This window comes from Equus quagga, chromosome 6 (assembly GCF_021613505.1).
Source record: "Equus quagga isolate Etosha38 chromosome 6, UCLA_HA_Equagga_1.0, whole genome shotgun sequence".
Taxonomy (NCBI): domain Eukaryota; kingdom Metazoa; phylum Chordata; class Mammalia; order Perissodactyla; family Equidae; genus Equus; species Equus quagga.
The window spans coordinates 58404424-58413067 of record NC_060272.1 but is presented as its reverse complement, the minus strand read 5'-3'; positions in this window follow the sequence as shown (position 1 = coordinate 58413067).

Genomic DNA, 8644 nt, shown 5'->3' with positions numbered 1-8644 from the left:
GCAGCATGAGAGGCCCTTTGGGGTACTCTTCATCTGGGTTCTTATTGTATGAGTGTCTTCACTTTGAAAATTCATCAGGCCATAAACTTAAGATTTATACACTTTCATACATGTTAAACTTCAGTGAAGTTTACATTAAAAAGTAGTTATGCTGTGGAGGTCATAAATAAACTGCATGAAGAAGAAAAGATCCTGATGTTCTAGAAGGGGTACTTATTTAGGGGGATAAAATTTCCAGTGGCCACATCATTTACAGATTCAAGTAGTGTATCTCACTTAGACCAGTTAGAAGTGAGAGTGAGGTGTGATGCTTCAATAAGTGGCTCATGGAGCTGGCCTTGTGGCGTAGCAGTTGAGTTCCTGCACTCCGCTTCGGTGGCCTGAGGTTCACCAGTTCGGACTCTGGGCATGGACCTACGCACCGCCTATCAAGCCACGCTGTAGCAGGCATCCCAATAGAAAATAGTGGAGGATGGGCACAGATGTTAGCTTAGGGCCAATCTTCCTCAGCAAAAAGAGGAGGATTGGCGACAGACGTTAGCTCAGGGCTAATGTTCCTAAAAAAGGAAAAAGTGGTTCATGATGTCTCTAATTTTCAAGATGTTTATGAAAAGTTTGAATAAAATTATTTCATGAAATCTTACAGTGGAAAATTCTAAGTTGACATTTAAAATATATTTTTAATGTATATGTGTAATAAGCTGTGACAAGTGGACATGAATTTTGAGGAGTTCATAAACATATATCAAAATAGGCAAATAATTTTTTGCATATTCTCATCAGAACAATGCAGATCCCCTATTCAGGGTTGTCTTGTGTTTGGGCACGTTGGACATACACAGTGTATAACATAGGTTACATTGGTTTATGAAACTTCTGAAACCAAAATCACTTTATTTAAAACAAAACAAGGCCAGGTTTCTAAAAAAACTTTTGTTTCAGGATTGGGGTTTGAGTGAAGAAAGGAAATGCCATTGGTGGTGCTTCCATGGTGAGGATGGCAACAGCAGCAGCTACAAAGGAATTGGCAGCGGTGATGGAGCACATAAAGATGCAGCGACAGCCACAGAAGTGCAGGTGACCGTGAGGACAGCAGCTGCTACATTCAAGAGGGTGAACAGAGTATTCGAATCAAGGTCAACATCTCAAAATTAGTAATTTTCCTTTAAGCCTATAAATATCTAACAAAAAACTATAAAAGGAAAACGATCCCATTCATAGCACCAACATAAAACATAGGTACCCAGAAATAACCCGAACAAAAATTGTATAAAATTTTAACTACAGTAAGCCTTAAACAAATGAAGAGCAATATCATATTCATGGAATAAAAGGCTAAATATTGTAGAGCTATTAATACACCCCAGATTAATCTACAGCTGCAATGCAATCTTAAAATCTCACTATGTTTAATAGAAATTGACAAGCTAATTATAAATTTATATGGAAGAATATGCCAAGACAGTTTTGAAAAAGAACAAATTGCTTTACCAGGTGTCAAGACACATTATAAAGCTGTGATAATTAAAACAGATTTGAACTCAGAATTCTGAGTTCAACAGATCAGAAGTCGTGCTACAGACTCATGCAGGAATTTAATCTATGCTATTGGTAGTCTCTGAGTCAGTGAGGAAAACATAGGCATTTCCAGAAATGGTACTGCAAAATTATTTTTCAGCAGCTTCATGGAGAAAGACAGAAAATGAGAGCTGGGCAAGGATGTGCATTGCAGCACTGTTTGTAATAGAGAAAATATGAAAACCACCCAAGATGTTTAAGAATAAAAGTAAGCTGCTGAGTAATGCACATAATTCAATACTGTTATATTTTAAAATCATCAAAACAATATGTATATTTTTATAGGTACAAATATTTCGTAGGAAAACATCTGGATGAAAATATTGGCTGTTACCTCTGGGAAGGAGAAGAGCTTTGGAATTGAGGATGATAGTCAAGGAGTTTAATTTTGATAGGTGATGTCATTTTTACAAATAAGTTATTCATGTATACTTTGAGGTATGAAGCATTAATTTTAAACATCAGTGTTTAGTAAAAGTTGAAAGCCAGGAAGAAAAAATAGTGCTTACATCCATGTGTGTCAAGGTGCAGACATGTATCTTCTTACTTTCTTTATACTCCTGGGAATTTAAGTTCTAATTCAAAAATGCTTTTTTAAAAAAGTAGAATTATCGTAATGTAGTCTGAGATGAAATAGAGTTTCTGAAGAAGAAAACCTGTGATGAGTACTGCCTTCATAAAGTATCTTGGGCAGGTCATTTCATCCTTATAAGCCTGATTCCTCATTTGAAAATGGTGTAGACAAGAGCCCCTGCACCGTCTAACTCACAGGCTGTGGAGAAAGCAAAGAAGATGCCCGTATGAAATCACCCTCCTGTCCTGTGGACGACCAGGTGCATTAATGCCAGTGGCTCCCAAGTGGAGGCGTGCTCTTCTCAGGTGCACCAGACCGTCCACTGGAGTGTGGTAGGGCTCCTACGTCTGTTATCATTTGATCTCCTGTTAAAATGTAGATTTTTATGCATGTCTTATATATAACATATTGATGCGATAACAGTTCAATGCTGTGGATGCATGTGCCACGTGTGAGACCCCTAAAAGTCTCCTACCACAACTTTTTGAGTAATAGAAAAGAATTTGTGAGGACCAACACACTGAATATCCGTGCTGTTAATTCGTACTCTGCCTGTACCCAGGCTGGTTGTCTGTAGAAATAAAATATCTTCCTCCCAGAGAACATAGTTTGTAAACTTGTTCACATCTTTGGTAGCCCTGGCCAGGCCAGAAGAAAATGTCCTTTTGGTCTTCAGAGAGAAAATAAAAAGAATCTCTACCCTTGTAGTATTTGGCCTGAGTCCAGGACTCCAATCCAAGAGCATTGAATTTCCAATTTCACTCACATCTCTTTGATGCCAGGTGTCAGCCTTCTGTCACTGGTGACGATGAGCAGTTCACTTTCTGGTAATAATCAGTAAAGAAGAGAATCCTAGCATTTCCTCTTTTGGATGATAATGGTTTATACTCAACCCATCAAACTAACATTTTCATTTCATTGGGTTTATTAGACAAATTCAAATACCACTGAAAATGAGGCATGGAGGTGGGAGCTGAGTGAGGCAAGAGATTTTTTTTTCTTTCAATTTATCCAGATAGTATTTTGGGCATTCTGGTTTGTGTGTGTGTGTGTGTGTGTGTGTGTGTGTGTGTGTGGTTAAACACTGCATGTAGAGTTGGGACGTTGAGCACAGGCTGTTGGTGGACTGAAGGCGTACTGCGTTTTTGGTCAGTGCTGGTTAAGTACGATAATTACTGTTCTCAGAAGACTAAAGCCTGCTCCTTTTGAGTCTCTTCCGAAATCATTTCGGTAAAAATACTGCCATCCAGTGTCTTGATTAGGACAAGCACAGTAGACCACATACTCTAAAGATAAAGTTTTCCAGAATAAATAGCAAATAACTCATTTTCTTAGTTATATGCAAATAAGGCCTGACAGACTGTAGAACACTTCCTGCCTTAAACGTGGACTGATCTTGCCGTATCTTGCTGCATAGCGAGAGAAGCTATCCCAGCTGTTGGAATGAACCTTTTGATTTTTAAATATGAATCCTAAGATAATCCTGCTAGTATTCCAGCCTTATTCAGTTGTTCTGATTTGGCTCATCTCACAAAGTCCAGCCTGAGGGATTTTCACAGTTTGGTTCCTCCCACAGCCTTTCTGCTGCAGTCATGTCCCACCCACCCCCCAAGAACTGATCTCAGGAACAACTCAAAACACCCTTATAAAGCAGCTACCCGGTGCAGGGCCCACATCTGGAGAAACCTGTGTCCTGTGCCCCACCTTGGGAGGGAGAGGAGTTCGTTCCCAGTGCAGCACCCCCTGTCTGCCCTGCCACTCCACAGGCCAGGAACTCGGGGCTCAGGAATACATCAGACACCAGGCCCCTGAGTCAAAACTCCAGGGAACACACATCAGGTTTTCCAGATAGTTCTTCTGTGCCCATCTATCTAGGCATGAGGTAGAGCACCCCTCCCCTTTCCCAGGGCAGGGCAAGGCTGGGGAAATGCATGGCACCACAATATCTTCTCTGAAAACTTTTGGCCTCCGCAACTCTTCTTACACTCCTCACAGAGGGTGCTGGACAGAATTGGGTTTTGCATCCATCACTTCGTCATTTGTGTCTTCATCACTTAGTTGTTTTCTTCGCTTGTCTTCTTCATCACTTGTATCTATGACTACTGTTACTAGTAAAATTTCTACAAGAGAACAAATGAATTATTGGGGGTCTTTTTGTGGCCTTTTCCCTATTGAAATTATTGTTTTGTCCAATATGAGCTTGATAAAAGAGGTTTATTGGGAAATGAACATTCAAATATAGCAGGGCAGATTCTTTTTTCAGGAGTACCAAGGAGGAAGAGATAATCTGGAGGAGGTGGGGAAAGCATCACCAGAAAGGAAGGCATTGGCTGTAAGTCTTGAAGGCTGGGTAGCATGTCACAAAGTCAAGAAGAGGTGAGAGGACATTCCAAGCAGCAAGTGTAGCACAGGGGGACAAAGACGTCAGAACACCTGGCAAAGTGCAAGAGAGAGGAGACTGCAGTGGCTGAATCAGAGCCTGTCAGCAGTAAATTGTTAACATATTGGAAAGGCATGCATGACATCGAAATCTACTAGACAAGTAATAGTGAGGTACTGAAGGTGTTTCCAGTAGGGACAGGGCATGGTAAGACGTGTGTTTTATAAATATTACTGTGGTAGCAGGGGGAGGATTGTAAAGAAGAGGGAGACAGGGAGACCAGATGGACCATTGAGCGCTCATCCCAGAGAGAACTGATGAGGGCTGGTACTGAGGTGGTGGGGACAAAGAGTAGATACTGGGGCTGAGAGATGTTTCTGAGGGAGGATCTACATGACTTAGTGATCAACTGAAAGGGACAGAGATGCATCAGTGATGATCCTACAGTGTCTAGCTTGGGAGGCCAGCAAGGTGGTAAAACCATTGAATCAGGAAATGCATGAGAAGAAGAAGGGGGTTGGGAAGGTAGAAAGGGAGTTCAGTTTCAAATACATTAAGTTTGAAGCTCATACAGGACCTCCAAGTGAAGATACTCAGAGCTACATCATTCTGGATCTCAGAGGGGAAGTATGATCTAGAATCATGAAGATATCTAGATTTTGTAAGTCACTCTTACTGGTGGATACCATGAGAGATCTTCAGCATGGATGGAAGAGTGCCAAGCACTCCTTCTAAAAAAATTAAGGAGGAGACTTTTAAGAAAATGGAAAAGGAGGGACTGACCTGGTGGTACAGCGGTTAAGTTCACACATTCTGCTTCGGTGGCCAGGGATCCACCAGTTCGAGTCCTGGGTACGGACCTATGCACTGGTCTTCAAGTCATGCTGTGGCAGGCGTCCCACATAAAATAGAGGAAGATGGGTACAGATGTTAGCTCAGGGCCAATCTTCCTCAGCAAAAAGAGGAGGATTGGAGGTGGATGTTAGCTCAGGGCTAATCTTCCTCAAAAAAAAAAAAAGAAAGAAAGAAAACGGAGAAAGAACATGCAGAGAGATAAAAATAGCACCAGGCGAGAACTCGTGGGTTTCAAGAAGCAAGTGTACAACCATCCCGAATGCTACAGGAGGTCAAATAGAACAAGGACTGAAAAGAGGCCATGGGGTCTGGCGATTGGGATGGGACCCATAACTTTATTATGAGTGCTTTTATTAGAGTGGTAAGGGTAGAAGGGAAAATGAGTGGAAAGTGAAGGCATTTGTTCAACAAATATTAAACACCTATTATATAGCCGGCACTGTTCTAGGCCTTGAGTATACAACAGTAAACAAAACAAAGACCCTGCACTCATGGAGTTTGCACTCCAGCATTGCTTATAGAATTTACTCTAAAGAACATTCACTAAGGATTTGGGAAGACAACTAAACAGTGTTTTGAGGGGAAAGGTGATGTCAAGGTAAGTGTTTCTTACAGGCTGGTAAGGCTTGTGCTTGTGGCTTAATCACTATAAACAGAAAGGAGAGTTTGGAGGAGATGAAGGGAGCAAGGAAGGAATAGGGACAGAGACAGAGTCAGAGAGTCAGAGAGAGACCAGTAGCACAAAATCTCCCCTGAAGAGTGGAGTGGGTGTTTGACTTTGGAAGGGTAAGGGGTCATCTATTTCTCCAAGACAGGAAATAATTTGACAGTTCACATCTGATGGCCCCCATTTTCCCTGTAAATTAAGAGACAAGCTGAGAACAGATTGAAGGAGATTTGAGACAAGAATTTGAAGAACTGAAGCAGGAAGTAGGAAAGAGCCAAAGGGCGCGAGGTCAACGTTACTTTCCAAGCAGAGTTGTATCCAGTTAAGCAATGAAAGTATGTGACAGGGAGTCAGCTTAACTCACCACCGACACAGTCATCCCCCCAGAGGCTGTATGGTGTCTTCCCCAGGCGCTAGATAAGCCTTCTCCTCTGTCCGCATCCCCCGACTTTTGTGACCATAGCAAATATTTATGTGGAGATGAAATTCCAGGAGATCCAACACTTTCTTTTACTTCTCAAAAAAAAGCAATAGTTGTTAGGGAGAGCTTATTGGCCAAGTACTGAATCTATTGACTCTGGCATTTCTAATCACAGTGGAAAGCAGACAGCCCCCTGGACCTACTTTTCCACCCCAATCCCACACCCACCCAACCCAATTTATCTCACAGAAATACCAGCGAGTCTGCCCCGTTCCCCTCTATAAATCCTCAGCAATTTTTTTCATGTTGCTCAAGCAATCAACCTCTAAGTCTAGCATTCAAAAAGCACAGAGAATGGTCAGATGGATTTTCTAGAGTTAACTGCCTCCCATTCCTTTGGTCTCATCACCTCTTTGACCTTGTCAGAAAATGCCTCTTTATCTTCTTCCTTAGGATGTTTGTCCTGCGTTCTCAACGACACTGTGCTTAATGTAACAATCCTCAGCTCCAGACCTGCCTGACAGCACAGCGTCCTCTGTCCATACATACGTGTACTTCTTAACAAGATCTTTTGTGTGGACACAGCTGTCTTGGCCCTGGGTATATATTGACACAGATTTACAGAATCACTGGTGGAAGGTTCTGCTTACCCATTTAGATGGGCCTCTTCGAGTGCCTTTAACGAGCAGAACGCTTGTCCATTAGAGGGCAGGATGGAGAAGCCTGGGCTCTGATGACCAGGGGACACCTGGTCATGACCAGGCAACTCATCTCAGCCCTGGCAACTCCCCTCTGGTCTGAGAGCTTTTTACATGGAAGAAAAATAAATTTCTGTCTTGTTTAGGCCACTGCTACTTGATTTTTCTGTTATATGCAGCCAAACTTAATCCTATCTGACCATTTTTGTCTGACGTTAACACAGCTATATTGGCTTTCTTTTCACTTATATTTGTGGCACACAAATCAATGTGTGGTGTCACTTTCCGTCCTTTGACCTTCAACCTATGTTTTTTATTTTATTGTGTCTGTAATCATCATACAGTTGGATTTGTAACCTGCCTTTTAGCTATCTAGTTCATTAATATTGATTGTGACTGCAGGCATATTTGGGTTTATTTCTACTCTGTCATTTGGGGCCTGCCCCTTACTCTGCTTCTTCTCTCCACTCCACTTCCGTCACTTTTGGAAGAGACTTTTTAACTTCTTCATATTTTCTTCTTTACTGACTTGAAAGCAATAGACTCTCTTTTCTTTACACTAAAATTTTCACATTTGCATTTAACACAGTTGAAAATAAATCAATATCTCTACCTTTCTCCAAAACAGTACAAGGAACTAGAATATTTGAACTCCCATGATGCCTTCTCATCTTGTGTGATAAATGGCCAGTAATTTATTTCCACTATACTTTTTTCTTAGTAACCTCTACCTCAAATTAGACATTAATGTCATCATCCTACAGCCGATGTTCATTCGGATATGCCCACATAGTTATGTCTTTATTTCTTGGCCATTCTATTTTGAATTTTAGAACTTCCTTCTCCCTGAAATATATAAATCAGTGAATGTGAGCTGATGGTTTCAGTTTTTATCTCAAAATATTAATAGTTATTTTCTCTTGGTGCTTTACAGAGATACTCCACTGTCTGTTGGCTTCTGACTGTACTGTTGAGAAGTCTGCTGTCAACGTAATTGACTTTTTTTCTTTTTTTGTGTGTAATCTGTCTTCACTTTTAGGATTACCTTTGTCTTCATCTGCAGCTTCACTGCAGATATAGATATATGTTTACTTATGCTGCTTGAAATTTGTTGTGCTTCCTGACTTTGAACATTCAAATGCTTTCTCAATTCTGGAAAGTTCTCAATCACTATCTCTTTATATATTGCCTCTCCTTTATTATATTTTCTCTCCTCTTAATAGTCACACTAAGAGGATAAATAAATACTTGAAAAGCTTCCTGCCAGTTCAGATCAAGTCTTGCTACCAAATAAGTTGCAAAATAACTTTCAGTCTTCAAGTTTCAGAGCTTATTTTATAATAATATTTTATAATTGTGCATAGGAAGTTCCTGTATGGTTGAGTGTAACCCCAGGGAATCTGTGAGGCCTGAGTGGTGGGTACATTCCTGCAGTAAGGAATTGCTTTTTCTTTTCTCTGGTAGCCTGGAG